Raw genomic sequence first — 17,590 nt, forward strand, 5'->3', positions numbered from 1 at the left:
AACCAACCCCCCAAAATTTTTCAAGTACATTAATTCTAAAAAAAACAAAAAATTGAAAGTGTAGGTACACTGAAAACAGAGAAGGGTCTGAAATTTTAAATAACTATTTTTCTTCAGTATATATTGAGGATCCTATGGTAAGAGATATGCAAATGATTGCTGCAACAAACTTGCAGATAACTTGTGATTGGATAACTCGAGACAAAGTGCTACAGCTATTAAAGAAAATTAATATAAATAAAGCTCCGGAGTCTGACGGTATCCACCCACGAGTACTTAAGGAGCTAAGTGGGGAAATAAGTGAACCTCTGTATTTAATTTTTCAAGATTCTTTTGTTTCAGGTATTGTACCGGAGGATTGGAGGAAGGCAGATCTTGTTCCTATATTTAAAAAGGGTTCAAAATCATTGCCTGGAAATTCTAGACCTGTGAGCTTAACTTCTGTGACTGGGAAATTATTTGAACGGCTATTAAGGGATAATATTCAGGAATTCATTGGGAAGAACTGTGTTATTAGCAATAATCAGCATGGTTTTATGAAACATCGGTCATGTCAAACTAACCTAATTGCATTCTACGAAGAAGTAAGTAGAAATATAGATCAGGGTGTTGCAGTGGATGTGATCTACTTGGATTTTGCCAAGGCATTTGATACGGTTCCTCACAATAGGATAGTCTTCAAACTAAAAGAAATTGGTCTAGATGAATATTCTTGTTCTTGGGTAGAACATTGGCTTAAGGATAGAGTACAACAAGTTGTCATAAATGGTAAATTTTCAAGCTGGACAAAAGTGGTAAGTGGTATCCCTCAGGGTTCTGTTTTGGGACCGCTTCTATTTAACATATTTATAAATGATCTTGAAATGGGCATTGAAAGCCATGTATCAGTGTTTGCAGATGACACAAAACTTTGTAAAGTAATACAATGTGAGCAGGATATTGCCTTGCTGCAGAGGGATTTGGATCGATTGGGGGACTGTGCACTAAAATGGCAGATTAAATTTAACATAGAAAAATGCAAAGTTATGCACTTCGGGGTTAAGAATGCACAAGCAATTTACACCCTAAATGGTAGTGAACTAGGGATAACCACACACGAGAAGGATTTGGGAATTGTTAAAAACAACAAATTAGGTAGCCATATGCAATGTCAATCTGCCGTTGCTAAGGCCAGTAAGGTTTTGTCATGTATAAATAGGGGCATAAATTCTCGAGATGAAAATATAATTTTGCCTCTTTATAAATCGCTTGTAAGACCACACCTTGAATATGATGTGCAATTTTGGGCACCTGTTCTAAAGAAAGACGAGCTACAAAATTGTTAAAAGGAATGGAGCATTTTAGTTATGAAGAAAGGTTAAAAAAATTAAATCTGTTTAGTTTGGAAAAACGGCGCCTGAGCGAGGATATGATAACATTATACAAATATATTCGGGGCCAGTACAAACCATTACCTGGAAATCTATTCATAAACAGGGCTATACATAGGACACGAGGTCACACATTTAGGCTTGAAGAAAGGAGATTTCATCTAAGGCAAAAAAGTTTTTTTTACAGTAAGAGCAATAAGGATATACATACAGATGTTTAAACTGCAATTGGATAAATACTTGCAAAAACATAACATACAGGGATATCATTTCTAATTAGTGGGGTAATAGCTGCTTGATCCAAGGAGACATCTGACTGCTATTTTGGGGTCAAGAAGGAATTTTTTCCTAGTTTGTTGCAAAATTGGAAGCGCTTCAGACTCGGTTTTTTGCCTTCTTTTGGATCAACAGCAAAAGCATATGTGAGGAAGGCTGAACTTGATGGACGCAAGTCTCTTTTCAGCTATGTAACTATGTAACTATATATATATATATATATATATATATATATATATATATATGTACAAAAATTCTAGAGGTCACACTCCTATTTGATTTTATTATTTTGTTTAAATTATAAATATACTAACATATCGATTTTCAATGCTAGCTATTGTAGTTTGTTAGATCTCATACAAAACATACAAGAAGTGTTGTAGCAAAGATTTTTTTTGTGTTCTAGATGCTTAATCATATTTGATGTTTTTTATTTTGTTTTGTTTCCGTTTTTATACTATGAAATCAATTTTCACTTTTTTAGACACCGCAGGCCCCTTCTTTTGGCCCCGCTTCCTGCATAACTCACTTTTTGTTGGTACAACAATCATCTCCCCTACCCCCCCCACACACACACACACACCACCACCAATACCCCTTCCATACTTTCCATTGCACTGATTCATGCATAGGGAATCTCTGTAAGATTCTACTGGTGTTGACTTTATAGGGAGACCTCTTAGGAGCTCCCTGCAAGTTGCTAATGGTTGTGCTGCCAGTATATCTCCCAAATTTCCTAGTTCAGGCATGCTGCCTTTTAATGCAAATGTGTCACTTGAGTGGCTGGCCCTTTAAGGAAAATGCAAAACCACCCACCCCAAACCAAGTGTCAAAATTGCCCAACATTTCAAATAAACAAAGTGGGACACATTCATTTTAGGTGTGTGAGTCGAGGTGTGGACAGTTCTGAGAAATGTTAGGTGACTTACTTAACGATTTATACAACTAAAACTGAACAATATATGTTATTTACACAGACTGAATTCTAAACGAATTTATTATCGTTTAAATACACTTTACTGTGAGTATTCTTGCTGTGGAGCTCTGTTATACACTCAAACTCAATAACAATATGGAGCTCCTAGAAAAGAGAGCTACTAGGATAAAAAAGAAGGTTTGGGGCCCAAAATAGGGACTCTCCCTCCTACATATTTACTTGGGAAGTATGCCAATTTGTGCACTCACCTGTGTAGGATTGTATCAAATGCTTTGTAGAACTCGAATTATAGATGTGTTTTCTTGAAGCTAGTTTTAAATACTGTAGCTTACTACTTCATGGGCTTTATTCAATAATACAGTGTGCACAGCTAATAGATGACTTATTTAAACCTGCCCTAATATTAACTATGGCAGCTCCTCTTTAAGTAGCATTGTTATTTTTAATACTAATAAAATGAAATTTGCACCTGTGGTTTTGACAATATAACTGGATTTGATCACTTTTGTGAGCATTTGTTCTGGCAATTGAGTATGAAACGCATCATGTGCAGATGCATTATTTAGCCAAGCACAGCTAGGTCTCCGTATCTCATACACGTTAGATGATCGAAAGGTATCTTGGGAGTTATGAATTTGATATGAGGAAATCTTTTCAAGATGTGCTGAGTTGCAGAATATCTTAGAAAACATTTTTTTTTTCTTTCCAGGAAAAAAAAATGTGCAGTAGCACTGATTAATTATGTATGACCTACAGAAAAGTGCTAAACTAATGTGTTTGCCATAATATCCTGGCTTTCTTGGCTGCTGTTATCGGTCTGTACTATTTGTTCAATTATCTCTGTTTTCGAAACCAGGTTTATTAGGCTTGGTGTGCATGCACAATATTTTCACCCAGAAAAAATAATGGGATAGTTATAAGCACCGCATATGTTACGGTGCACTGCCGCTATCTTCTAAATCCTATTTATTTGTAACTACAGTGATTGGAAAATATTGCTGCAGCTATATTAAGCCCACCACCTTACTCAGATTTGTGATGGGAAATAACGTTAAACATTAGATATCTTTTAAGGATGTACCAAATAGCCCTTGATTGTGGTCTATTCATATGGAGCTTTTGGTAAGCTTGTAGCAGCAAAGTCAATATTGCTATGAACTTGGCTGTCAGTCTCCATTCTGGTGGATATGGTTTATCCAATTTCTTTTTTGTTGCAAATATGCTTCTTATTATTGAATCATATATGTTGTCTGAACACATTTATCTATATCGATATATATGGCAACATCTGGATTCTATTACCATCAGTATGCCTGTTACTGACATACTCTATAGCTGGGAATATATGTAAGAATGCAATCACTTTAGATGTATCATAATTCGTTGGTGAACATTTGGATAGATAATATCGATATTTCTGATGGAGAAATATGGGAGGAGCCTATTGCTCGTCCTACTCTATCTGACGTAAAAAAAAAAAGGAAACCTGATCGGTGGTTTCGGCGCGGGAATTACGGCCGCGCCCCCCGGTCAGGGTAAGGCACGTATTGGCTGATCTGCCTATAACATTTTGTATATAAAGGACTACCTGAGCAGTCTATCTTTTGCCTCTGACGAAGGTGCACTGAGAAGCACCGAAACGCGCATCAGGTGTTTGTCTCTTTTAGACTCAATTTTTTGCTCACATTATGACACTATAATTATTTCACTTACTATGTGTTTCATGTCTAATAGATAGATTTATTTTCTCTACCACTCAGAGGCTAATATACGTAACTGGATATGATACTGAGTATATTTACTTACTGGATACATTGTGGTCTTTAGGCAGCATTCATTCTAACAGCTGTGCCCACATTTATGTATTGTTTCCTTTTATCTGCTCTGTATACTACCCTGTTTATAGATATGCCGTGGGCATTCTAAGCTCCACGATATCTATTATTCGTTTTTCATCTTTTTTTTACCTCTGTATATGAGTATTCTTTATACATATTTCACCACATTCCTCTATTTAATATATTTTTATTTATTTTTATATGGACATTTTGAGACTACTATATCTGTCCATATATTCACTAGGAATATTACTGGTAATATATATGTGTTTGACTTTTTGTAATTTTTTTTGTTTTTGTGGTAGAGTTAGATTGTGTATATATACATCTGTCACTTGCCCCTTTTCCCTTTCTATACTGGGTATACCTACTGGATATATCTATGACAGTATCTAGCCTGATTTATTAAAGCTTTGTTTGGACTGTCTTTGTACTATATGTATAGATTTGGTTGTTATATTTAAATAGGGGCTCTAGATATTCTCTATCTATTTTTTATCATAATATCCAGCATTATTCAGTATTTTTCATTTTATGTGAGACTACTTTAATCTTTACAGTCATACTCAGTTCTGTGCATCTGTTTGCTACAGCTGTATATTTCTGAGTGTGTGCTATTTTTTCTTGTTTACAATCCTCATAGGCAAGATCATTCACCATTCCTAGGACCATCCAATAAGAATAATTCTAACCAGATTTTACGTTTGCAGAATTTTAACTTTCCTAATCAAGATTCACTATCTTATATCAGAACAAGTCAATACCTCTGGATAAAAATTTGGTATGCTAACATTTGGCAAATTTACCGTTAATATATTGTTATCTTTATTCCACCTGCAGGAATGGCATTTTTATAACCATATATTCCTTAGCTAATTATGATTTCTAATAATTGAAATCTGACCAATATTTATCCAGATATATATTCCTGCTATTAGTAAAACATTTATTCATTTAATTTAATTAAATAAAACCAGCATAATTACCAATTAGGTTGTAGATTTTCTATCAGATGTGTAGATGTGTCCCAGGAATTTCTAATGCAAGTATGATGAGAATTGAGGAAAATAGAAAAAAAAAGTTCTGAAGTTGTGTTAGTTGGAAAAGAAAATAGTAAGAATTGGGTGTGTCCAGCTTTTGATTCAGATGTCAGATCTTAGCTGTTAGATGTGAGTCCAAGAGAGTGTTTAGAGTGTCCAATGGTCCGAATGTGTGTCTCTTCCCTTTGTCCTTACTTTTTAAAGGGGAAAATTATCTGCCTGTCACTAGTTGATAGGACCAATAGGGAACTGTAGGTGTGTCTTCCCTACAGACTATCATCTAGTTTTTGGTCAGTAGATGGCGCAATTACATCACCGAAAATTCTTGTCATGGGGCCCATTTACCTTTTTGCATAATGGGTTAACTGAAATTTGTGGTGCTTTTTACATCATTTTTGTTATCTCTTATGGCTACTATCAATCACAGAACCTGTCAACTTCAAAGACTTTGGTTCACTCTTAGCCAGTCTGGGTGTCTGCAATTTCATTCGTAAAATTAGATTTGACACCTCCTAACCTTAATTTCACCCTTTTTCTTACAATGGAACTAGTAATGTTCCGTTACTTTTTTAGAAAGTAACATTAATTACTTAGTGTTATCTGGTGTCTGTCTGGTTTTCTTGTGTGAAACTGTGTTTAAGATTATTTATACTCCACTAACATTAGTAAATAATATATTTCTTCATTATTAACATAGTACTAATTATATATGATTAATATAATAATAGCAAGTTATTTATGGATAGTGTGTGTGTGTGTGTGTGTATATGTGTGTATATGTGTGTATGTGTGTGTATATATATATATTATTTTATTTTTTGGGGGTTGTTACATTCAACCCCCATTTTGCTGTTAGACAGCATGCCTTATCTCAGGTTTTATCTCTGTTTACATTAGTCGCATTCCTTAGCTCAGACTTGAATGAATAGAGTGATAGAAAGATAAATCTTGTGTCTGTCTTAGCTTTGTAATACAAAATGGAGTCACTTCTGTTTTGAGGGTGACTGGCACAGTGGCGGATCCAGAGCCTGATCTCGGGAGGGGCACTTGTAGATTATTTAAAAAAAATAATCCTGGCACAATAACCACTACAGAACAGTTTGACAACTTACCTGGGGTCTGCTGGGATATAGGGCATAGGAGAAGTGGTGTGTGTTAGGGGTGAAGTGTGTGTGAAAGGTGCAGTGTGTGTGTGTGAGCGGTGAAGTGAGTGTGAGTGCGTAAGAGTGACAGTGTGTGTATGGGGGCACTGTATGTATGTGTGGGGCAGTGTGTGTATGGGGGGCACTGTGTGTATGGGGGGGTCGTGTGTGTGTGTTTGGGGCAATGTGTGTATGGGGGCAGCAGTTTGTGTAGGGCACTGTGTGTGTATGGGTGTGCAGTGTGCAGGGCAGTATGTGTATGGGGCAGTGTTTGTGGGGCAGTGTGTGCATGGGGACAGTGTTTGTGGGACAGTGTTGTATGGGGACAGTGTTTGTGGGACAGTGTTTGTGGGACAGTGTTTGTGGGACAGTGTTTGTGGGACAGTGTTTGTGGGACAGTGTTTGTGGGACAGTGTTTGTGGGACAGTGTTTGTGGGACAGTGTTTGTGGGACAGTGTTGTATGGGGACAGTGTTGTATGGGGACAGTGCTGTATGGCAGTGTGTGTATGGGGGCAGTGTGTGTATGGGGGCAGTGTGTGTATGGGGGCAGTGTGTGTATGGGGGCAGTGTGTGTATGGGGGCAGTGTGTGTAGTGTTTGTAGTGTGTGTGTATGGGGGCAGTGTGTGTATGGGGGCAGTGTGTGTATGGGGGCAGTGTGTGTATGGGGTCAGTGTGTGTAGTGTTTGTAGTGTGTGTATGGGGGCAGTGTGTGTATGGGGGCAGTGTGTGTATGGGGGCAGTGTGTGTATGGGGGCAGTGTGTGTATGGGGGCCGTGTGTGTATGGGGGCCGTGTGTGTATGGGGGCCGTGTGTGTATGGGGTCAGTGTGTGTATGGGGTCAGTGTATGTGGGGCAGTGTGTATGGGGGGAGGGGAGGAGGGAAGGGGGGCTTTTTTAATAATAAAAAAAAAATGTATTTAATAAAATATATTTATGCCCCCCTCATGGGGGGGAGGGGAGGAGGGAAGGGAGGCTTTTTAATGAAAAAAAAAATGTATTTAATGAAATATATGTATGCCCCCCCTCCCTTCTTACCTTTATTGAGGAGGAGGGGGGACATTTCTGGATCCCTGGTGGTCCCAGTGGGGAATCCCTGGTGGTCCAGTGGTTCCAGTGAACTCTAGCCCGCGCTCCAGGGCTAGAGTTCACTCTCGCGAGATTTGGAGCGTTGCCGTGGTAACCGCGGCAACGCTCCAAATCTCGCGAGAGTAGGACCCGGAGGAGCTGCTGGTAACAGCTCCCGGGTCCTCTCTCCCTCCCCTGCCGGCTGCAGCACAGTGCCTGCGGACCGGGGAGGGAGATCACTGATCACTCTCCCCGATCCGCAGGCACATTGCAGGGCTGGCGCTTGGGAATGCCAGCCCTGCACTAGCCGGCAGGGGGGAATCTCGGGGGGGGGGGCAATTGCCCCGTTGCCCCCCCCCCCCCCTGGATCCGCCAATGGACTGGCAGCATGCACTTTTAATTTCTATCTTAACACAAAATGTCTGCCAGGATAAATATACTGACAGGTCCTACAATCTCTCATCATTTGTCTTGGCAATACAGGAAAACAGAAATTTCAAAGTCCAAATATTTTCATTCAAATCACTCTCTGAACTTGACTGGGCTATTCTAAGATATTTAGAGTATTTGATTTTAGCCATTCCAGTGTAGCTCTGGCTGTGTTGTTTTGGGATGATCTTTAACCCCACTGTCAGGTGTCCTACAGACTGAAACAGGTTTTGCTCTAGAATTGCCCTATATTTGGCTACATCCATCTTCCTTTAAAGAATAACTGTTATTTTAAAAATATATATTATTTCATAAAATCCTTTTGTTTAATTCATATATATTGTACATTTTAAGAAACCTCTTGCCTACCTTTCCTACTTCCCTCTCAGACTTCCCTTTCTGACCGCCATCTTTCTGAACTTTGGGTAAGATTGTTAGCCAAGCCAAGATTGTTACCCAATGTTCCCTATTGCTGAAATCCATTACTTTTCAAAATAGTGTGCTTAATGTGTCTGCAACATTTTTGTTGGGTGATTTTGAAAAGCAATGGATTGCTACAAAATAGCAAGTATTTAAACGTGACTCTGCCATGGAACAAGAAGTCAGGAGATATCTTAAAGGGACACTATAGTCACCAGAACAACTACAGCTTATTGAATTTGTTCTGGTGAGTAGAATCATTACCTTCAGGCTTTTTGCTGTAAACACGGTCTTTTCAGAGAAAATGCAGTGTTTACATTACAGCCTAGTGATAACTTCGTTGGACACTCCTCAGATGGCTGTTAGAGATCCTTCCTGGGTCATGGCTGCCTAAAATGCATCCAAACATTCAGTATCTCCTCCCTCTGCATGCAGACACTGAACTTTCCTCATAGAGATTCATTGATTCACTTCATCTCTATGAGGAGATGCTGATTGGCCAAGGCTGTGTTTGAATTGTGCTGGCTCTGCCTCTTTGTCAGTCTCAGCCAATCCTATGGGGAAGCATTGTGATTGGATCAGGCTACTACTTCTGCTGATGTCAGCAGGCAGGGTGGGCAGGTCTAAAGAAAACTGGGACTAAGCAAGCAGCTGCAGACTTGAATACAAGTAAGATTTTACTATATTTAGGGAGGCACGAGAGCACCAGGGTGGCTAGATGGTGATTTTAACCCTATAGGATCAGGAATACATGTTTGTGTTTCTGACCCTATAGTGCTCCTTTAAGGACTTATTAACTTATTAACAAAATGTTATTTTGATCCTGTGTTTCTATTGCAAGAAGGAACCCACAGTAGAAGATTTACTGACACCCTCTACCCCTTTCTAATAAGACCAAACTTTAAATATAGGAGCAATTTTAAGATATTGTATCAAAATTATACTCTCTAAATTGCTACCCCTTAAACAATGTTCCCAGCTTAATTAAATACCAACATTAGAGTAGTATTTTCCAGTTTATTAACCACAGAAGTTTGTTCACGTAATCACGTTTGTGTGACATTGAAACACAAAATTTTTAATTCAAATAATAAAGTTGACGCATGTTTTTACCTTGAAAAAGTGGCTTCTATACAAAAAGTAGTAATCTGGGAATTACTCACCTTGCTGTGTTTTTCTCTTATTTCTGTTCTAAATGGTCTAATTAGGGTTATCCCCTGACGAGATTACTAAGTAAACAATCCTGAGACTTCTGTGTGCAATGTATGTGTGGTAGTCTTTTATTTATTTATATCTATATTAGTTCAAAAATAAGCACTGAGCCTATATTAGACATATTCTTTTATGTTCAGTTATAATAAGTGGGGGAGTTTGAAGTTTTCCTTCAAACTCCCCCACTTGTTACCACCACAGTTAAGCTCACTCCAGAAACACAGCTTATTTGAAAAATGTGTATTAAACACATTTTATATTAAATCTACTGTCTTGTGACTGGTCTTCATTTGGGAAGATTGTTTTATTTATTATAATATATATTAATATTTGAATTTTGTTCCTGTTCTAAAGGTTGCCATGCTATCCACCATATATTACTGGGTTTGTTAACTCTTCGATCAGATTTGCAGAACTTTATTTTGGAACAATTGAAGAATGGGTCACTAAGCTAGTTTTATAATTGAACAATGGGACTCCAGGCTAATGCAATGTATATAATTTGAGTCCATGTCCAAATAGGTTAAGGTCCACTGGTATAGTGCATCAGAGAATGCCAATAAAGGTGTTCTGCCATGTTAATGTCTCACTCTTGTTCACTATACTGGCTAGAATTTTGTGTCATTTTAAATGACCTGTGACAAATGTTTGTATAGCAAATTTGACAGTCAATGTAAACTATTGTAGTGTGAAGGCAAAATTTCTCCTAAACGGGCAAATACAATATCTCCGTAGATCTTTTTCTTTTATTTTCTGCAACATAAAAAAAAGTAATCAAGAACAAAAGTTGAAACAAATAGTTTTTTGTTCTTGTATTTTACAAAAAAATACATATTCTTATTTACTTCTGGGAAATTCTTGTAATGTTGTGACCCTCCCCATTCCACGTTTTTTTAGCATCTTATCCTGTCTTATTCGTGGAATAGGATGCTTGCTTCAAATATTCAATGCTGGTCTGCATATACTGGGAAGTGGGAAAACCTTGAAGCGTGCTTTTGAGTCATGTATGTGCTTATTTGTCCTCCTAACTTGTGGAACTTTTGACTGACTGTGCTATTTACCTACCACTTCAAAAGGAGGCCACGAGGGAAGTAACCTAGAAACTGTTTTGCAGAAAATATTGATTTTTAACCTTAAAAGACACTAGTATCAAATTGTTTTACTTTGCCTCCTTTGATTTCTTCATTTTTCTCTTAAGCATGCGATGAACGTAGAGAAATCATCATTGATTGCAGTAGCACCACTCCATTAAATCATTTATGACTTTATTCTGGATTATATCATATCAAATATAGCCCCCCCTCCCCCCCTCCGAAGACGTGAGAAAGGACTGAATGGAAGCTCAGACACCTACACATTATAATATATCATGAGAAATGGTTTCGTAATGGAGAAGTAATGCAGATTCTGAAATGGTAGGGTTTTTTATGTTTGTTTTTAGCTTTGTACTGAATATCTAGATGCTCAATAATAAGTCATGGTGTGATTGAAGCTAACTGCAGTGTCTCCTTCAGCCAAGATTGAAGAATAGAGAGAATGTCAGTTGACCGCAAAGATCCAGGAAAGCCAACAAACCTGAGATTTTATTTTTACTGCAAATTTTCAAGGTTGCCTAACTTGTTGTGCAGCATGGGCAGAGTAGTTTGTTGGTGTATTGGAGCTGTTGCAACTCGTCTTTAGTTGTACTTTGCCTTGACTGACTGAATCAGGTGAACCGCACTGTCAATAGATTCCTTAATATCTTTGAATTGGGATTCAAAGATTGGTTTAAGGAGGTTAGACACGGGCCATTTCTGAATCTTGTTGGGAGATAAGGGTAGACTCTGAAAAAGGCTGAGAGAAGACCTCCATATCAGAGCCCACAGGTGAAAAAGCCAGAGTGGAGAGTGTAGATGGGATAATGCTTCTTAGCTGATCTCTGAGGTTTACATGGCACATGTCGATTAATTGAAAAGGAAAGTGCAATAGAATAACATTGAACACCCTTGTCTTTGTCTCTCTAAGTTTAAATTGGCAGACTGGCTTCCTTCAGGAGCATCTCCTTGGCTTTACCAGGATTGAGCCCTGTGACACTAGGTTCTGGATAATAGTGGTGGGACTGAGTTGTGATGACCGGTTCCAACAATAAGACACTAAATAAAAATGAACTGAGCTATACACAGTTACACATGCACATGAGCTGCAGGGTAGATCACTGCTGCTATGGCCACCTGCTGTCTCAGACATCTGGTTGTCTGTGGCACTTTGTGTGATGAGTGATGTAAGTGAAATTGGTCAATTTGTGTTGGAAATAATTATGGAGTATGACAAATGGTTGGTGAGGCACTAAATAGCACTTTCCAGTGTGCAAGCTTGGCTCCCAGGGTGGTGGGTGCTGGCGATCAAATTAGTAAGATTATTGCAGTAAAAAATAAAAAAAAAACAGGCTTGTCTTGTGTAAACCTAACAGAGGGTGTTGTTTCCACCCCTAGTCATACACTTATCAGGTGTAATGAACTAAAGGGGAGTTGCAAAATGTAGGTGGAATAAATAAAATGAACATAGAAGGACTCACAGGTGACATGGTATTTAATTAAATGTATTAAAGTGATTCCCTATAATTTACTTTTTTTCTTCAGTTTTTCCCCACTTTTTTTTATGTGACTGGGAGGTTCGAGTTGGTTAAAAGTACAGTCTACAATAAAGGAGACTGGTGGGAGAAATGTTACTATGCAGGTAGAACTATATTACTGTATTTTATCACTACACAGTGTGTGTGTCGCCCTTCACAGTATACCGATTGATATACATTTTATTTTCTGTCCGATTTAAGGTGAAGTTGGGAGTGTCCCTATTTATAGAGGCAGCCTGCACTTTGCACTTTTTGATCCTTATTGCACATATCTATTTTAATTTGCCAAATGTAGATTACCTGTTTCCTTTCAGGAATATCCCAGTGAGGGTAGACACCCCCAGGCAGCCTGCTTGTGTCTTGCCTGGCTACGCCAGCAGTCCATGTTGTACATGTGTGGTTGTGTACCTTCCATGGTCTTGCAGTATAAAGTAATCACAGCAGCCTTTGCAATGGGCAATTCCAGAGGTCCAGCAGTATCTTGATGGCTGCTGCAGCTTACTTGGTAAAGGCGTGGTAGTCTGGTAATAGTGGCCTAGTGTAGAGGCCTGGATTTCCAGCTGGCGGTGCTCACTCTATTATTGAACACTCTTGGACTCCGCACATGGCTTACTCAAAAGAGCACCATCGGGTGGTAGAAAGTCCACTCCTCAGTCATTCTAGGTGGGTGTTCTTTAGAGCAGATGGATTGGAATGTCTTCTGAGCCAAGATGAAATGTTGCCAGCTAAGATGACGGTGGAGGAAGCCTGATTCTGCCTGCTCTCTATGTTTTAAGAAATAACTCCTCTTCAGTACCAAAGAACATCTGTAGGGCAGACAAGTCATAAGAAGTAATATTGAGGAAAGCTTAGTTTGGGGTGATGGGAAAGAATTGGTTAAACAGTTCTGTAATGTGCTGTAGTAGAATACAGGCATTTCCTCATCTTCACTAGTTTCAAGGCATCTGGCACTTAATACCCTCAATCCGCTTATTGTTTTGGGATTTGTTGATAAGGTGAAAGGTATAGATTAAGTGATCCCTCAAGTAATTAGTTTTAAGCAGATAGTTTAAGTACATTTAAGTATCCACAGCATTGAAATCATAGCATAATATCATTACTGCTTAACCCTACAGCCCAATTCTCATGCACTAACAACAAAAGAGTGTGTATAAAGTCCATCTACAATGTGACTTTCTGTATGATGGCATTCAAGCAAATTGTCAATTATGTATTCAAAATAAAAGCAATCTATAATTTTGACAAATATAATTATCCAACATTGTATTGGTTCTTGGGATACCTTTCTGGCTTTTATGATTGTTTTTTTTGGGGGGGGTTGTTTATTTTCATCTAATTTATTTATTTATTAATATTTAATTAAACTTGGTCCAGGGTTTTGTTTGACAGACTTCATCCCTGTCATTACTTTGTATATTTGGCAAGTCAAGCCCATAATGTATTTCCTCATTTAATTGTTGCCCATTGATAAGATTACAACATTGTTTGCAGATAAATGTCTTATTTTTTGGTCAATTAATACAAATCTTAACCGCTCAATAGGTGCAATAGGTGACTCACAAAAGATTTTATGCTTTAGCCTTAGTGATGTCCCGAATGGTTCGCTGGCGAATAGTTCCTGGTGAACATAGCTTGTTCGCGTTCGCCACAGACGGCGAACATATGCGATGTTCGGTCCGCCCCTATTCGTCATCATTGAGTAAACTTTGACCCTGTACCTCACAGTCAGCAGACACATTCCAGCCAATGTTTATTATACATTATCCTCCCATAGCCAGTAACCTATGTTTATAACCGCAGTGATCAGTCACGTGGCCCGCCTGGCACTAGGAGCACGGCTCGATTCACGAGCTCGCTCTTAAAGGGGCAGTGGGAGCCAAAAGTTGATTCAGGCTCCCATTGGCCCACGTCATTCCAGCACCCCCACACACGAACGTTTTGGGGGCGTAGGCATGACGTGGGCCAATCAAATGTTAAAGGATATTTAAACTTCCCTAGCCCTATCCACTTTGTCCTATCGTGGTTTCTGTGTCAGTACCCTTTAGTGCGTTCCTTGATCTATTTTGTTTGTTTTGGTATTGACCATGGCTTTGTTCTTGACTCTGAATTTATCGTTAACCCTTTCCTGTCTTGTTTGCCCATGTGACTGATTACCATCTACCTGACTCTGGCTTGTTCTCGTTTTCGTAGTCTCTCTGTTACCATGACCTCGTCTCATTTCTGATTACGCTTTATCTCTGTCTGACGTTTAGTCTGGTTATTCTAAGTCCAGGTAAGTTATATCCTAGTCTTGTCCCTTGCTATCCTAAACTCTGCGTGTTGGGGTATTACTTCATGACATTATGATAGGACCATGGGCCCTGCAGGTTTAGGACAGCAAATGGCCTCCTATGAGGCAAGATTTTAAGAACAGGATCACCAGATTGCCCAGGCCCATCAGACACTTTTGTCCAGAAATGCTTATTTGGCCCCTGAGACACTGGTATGCGTACCATCTCAACCTGTACCTCCCATTCCAGAGGCATCTATCCTGACTAGAGATGTCCCGAATAGTTCGCTGGCGAATAGTTCCTGGCGAACATATCTTGTTCGCGTTCGCCATGGATGGTGAACATATGCGATGTTCGGTCCGCCCCTTATTCATCATTGAGTAAACTTTGACCCTGTACCTCACAGTCAGCAGACACATTCCAGCCAATCAGCAGCAGACCCTCCCTCCCAGACCCTTCCACCTCTGGACAGCATCCATTTTAGATTCATTCTGAAGCTGCATTCTTTTTTTTTATTTTTATTTTTTTTTTTAGACAGAAGTGTGTTATATTTGAGCATGCTAGGCTGAACGTGCGCATATCATGGCTAGTTGCACTGAGGGTATGAGTATATAGCAGTACATTGTTGTGAAAGATGGCTGTCATGTTTACGGTGTAGCTTGCACGTTATCAACTGTGTATTTATATCAGCAGCTACACCACTAGTTATAAATCAAGTGTGCGTCGCCCCATGAGATGAGACTAGTAAATAACATAATACATGAACGGTGACAATAAACTCTTTAGGAGGTGAAATAATGACATGTTTAAACGCTTGCTACTTTACGATTAGTTAATGTGCAGAGAGCAGTTCATGTGATCAAAGGCATGGTGTGGAGGATCGGCTATAGTGGGACATGCTTGGCAGGCTGCCGTTTACTGCTTGTGCTCATCCGATCCCTTCTGGGCGCCAGGTGCAGACCCTGGGAGTCCCTGATACCGGGAACAACAAAGGCAAGTCTCTGGCTGAGTGCCAGGTTCGCGGCTTGAGGTGGTGGAAGCTTGTTTTGTCCGGTGGTCAGATCTGTCCCGGTGGTGCTTCACGTCCGGTGCGGGATTGTGGTGGCTTAAGGTGGAGGCGAGTGCTTGACGTGGGGCAGGCTCTGCATTTCTGTTTGTGCCTCTGGTCCCGTCTTCGAAGCCTTTTGTGTTGGTGGATTTTAATGGGGACTGCTTCGCTTAGCTGTGGTGGAGCTTGTTGGGGCTGTGGTGGATACAAATACAAAAAGAGAAGTCCTGCGCTTAAGCAGCAAGGACTACAACACACATCAGCCCCAATATATAGTAAAAAGAAAAACGTTACCTGCGCTTTCTCCTTAATCCCTATGTATATTTAGACAAATGGAGGTCATTTAGTTGCTCCAATGGCCATTGGAGGGAATGCCCGCCTGCCAACGTCAAGGCAGACCCCCCTAAGCGGGTCCTAACACTGACCCTTCAGCCTGCTTCCTTGAGCTTCTGGCAAAGATATCTCTAATGAGACAGAAAGGGGTATTTTTTATATACACCCCTATACTCATTAACCCTTAATAGGGAACACATGGGATGGGTAGCAGCATTGTAACCAGGCTGTGTGATACAAAGTAAATACAAATACAAAAAGAGAAGTTCTGCGCTTAAGCAGCAAGGACTACAACACACATCAGCCCCAATAGACATCAGCCCCTGTGGTGGAGCTTGTTGGGGTTTCCTGCTTGTTATTTGCTTCCAAAATTGATTAAAGAGTCTGTCCAGCTTAGACTCAATATCCTGCCATGCTTTGCTGGTACCAGGAGGACACGCGGCTGCCGCCATATTGGGAGAGTCGCAGATGAGTATGTCAGCCTGGGCGGCTGTGCTCTGTGCGTCCATTAGCTCCAGACAGCCTCTCAGGGGTGGACCAGGATAACCCCCACCGGTCCGAGGGGGGGGGGGGGGGGTAACAGAGCTCCTGCCGGGAAGTAGCTGCTCCTGGGCATCCCAGGATCGGGAGATTGTCCGCCTCTCCTGCCCGGTGAGCACAAGGCCACACTTGCCACGCGGAGGTAAGTAAGACTCTGTCGAGTTGCTGACCGCTATTAAGCATGTCGGGTCAGTCAGGTAGGAGCAACATTGCTGGGTCATCCCCTTCTGGGGTGAAATTCGCTTGTTGATAGCTGCTTAAAGTGAGATATTGAGGGAGCTCACACGAAGTGCGTCTTTCCTCCATGACAGCTAGGCCCCGCCCCCCGGAAGCTGCATTCTTAGTGAGAGGAGGGACAGTGTAGCTGCTGCTGATTTAATAGGGAAATCGATAGCTAGGCTATTGTATTCAGTGTCCACTACAGTCCTGAAGGACTCATCTGATCTCTGCTGTAAGGACAGCACCCCAAAAAGCCCTTTTTAGGGCTAGAACATCGGTCTGCTTTTTTTTTTCTTTCCTGTGTAATCTAATTGCAGTTGCCTGCCTGCCTGCGTGTGTGTCAGGCTCACAGCGTATACTGTGCCCACTTGCCCAGTGCCACCACTCATATCTGGTGTCACAATAGCTTGCATTTAAAAAAACAAAAAACTTTTTTGACTGTGAAATAATAGCAGTCAGTTTCCTTCAGACGTGTGCGTTTCAGGGCCTGCCAGGGCACAGTGTCACACCAGTGCAACTCATATCTGGTGTAACAGTAGTGTACATTTAAAAAAAAAAAAATACAGGGGGCTTGTTGTCACCTTTCGGGGACCCTTGGTGTTGTACGTGGCTGGGTGGAGGAAGAGACCTTCAATGACATCAGTGAGGACAAGGATCCGGGACATGGCTAGCTTGGTATCCAACCTTGTGCAAATGGGGAGTTTGCAGTTGTGCAAATGGACTTTTAAAATTCGCCTGCGTATTGAAGTCTATGGCTGTTCGCCCGATTTGCCCGTTCGCGAACATTTGTGGAAGTTCGCGTTCGCAGTTTGCAAACGGAAAATTTTATGTTCGCGAC

The 17,590-nt window shown here is 40.3% G+C and overlaps 1 protein-coding gene across 1 annotated transcript in view; it reads left to right on the plus strand.

Annotated features, from left to right (window-relative positions):
* MAST4 (microtubule associated serine/threonine kinase family member 4) overlaps positions 1–17,590 on the plus strand; it is a 503,913-nt gene that overhangs the window by 137,949 nt on the left and 348,374 nt on the right. The window lies entirely within an intron of this gene.

This window comes from Pelobates fuscus, chromosome 5 (assembly GCF_036172605.1).
Source record: "Pelobates fuscus isolate aPelFus1 chromosome 5, aPelFus1.pri, whole genome shotgun sequence".
NCBI classification, from domain to species: Eukaryota; Metazoa; Chordata; class Amphibia; order Anura; family Pelobatidae; genus Pelobates; species Pelobates fuscus.